Raw genomic sequence first — 574 nt, forward strand, 5'->3', positions numbered from 1 at the left:
GAAGGGTGTGACCACCCAATTGACTTCGACAGCACCATTGTATTGGAAACGGAAGCTAACCCACGCAGGAGGCTTCTACTCGAGTCGTGGCACATACAGCAAACACGAGAGAATGTTAATCGTTCCCTGGGGACTCTCCCCTCATCCTACGTCCATGGGCTGCGGCCATTGACCCGCAGGTCCTCCACACAGGGGCTTAAAAAGCCAAGCTGCGCTCGCCCGTAGTCACACCGTGAAGAAGGGGCCGAGCCGGTCCCGAAACGTCGTGTTTTTCCTGTATTTTACTTGGTTGGCGTCACTTACCTTCTCCTAACACTAACAAATATAGGTTGCCACAGAACGTCAGACAAAAAGCCAAAAAAGATGAAGGAGAAAACAAAAATTACGGCCAATGTACAAGGTAAAATAGTGGTATTTAAAATTCTTCATTTATCATTGAATGATTTATGGTAGTGAAATACGCAAATTATTTGAATAGGTATATCCTTGCACTGTTTCATGGCACGAGATGCTGGAGATGAGTTGAAGGCTTTCCGATCCTTTTTCCCACAGCTACTTCAGGGCAGCAGCCACT

The sequence above is a fragment of the Amblyomma mixtum genome, chromosome 9 (assembly GCF_055824585.1).
Source record: "Amblyomma mixtum isolate Tamu chromosome 9, ASM5582458v1, whole genome shotgun sequence".
NCBI classification, from domain to species: domain Eukaryota; kingdom Metazoa; phylum Arthropoda; class Arachnida; order Ixodida; family Ixodidae; genus Amblyomma; species Amblyomma mixtum.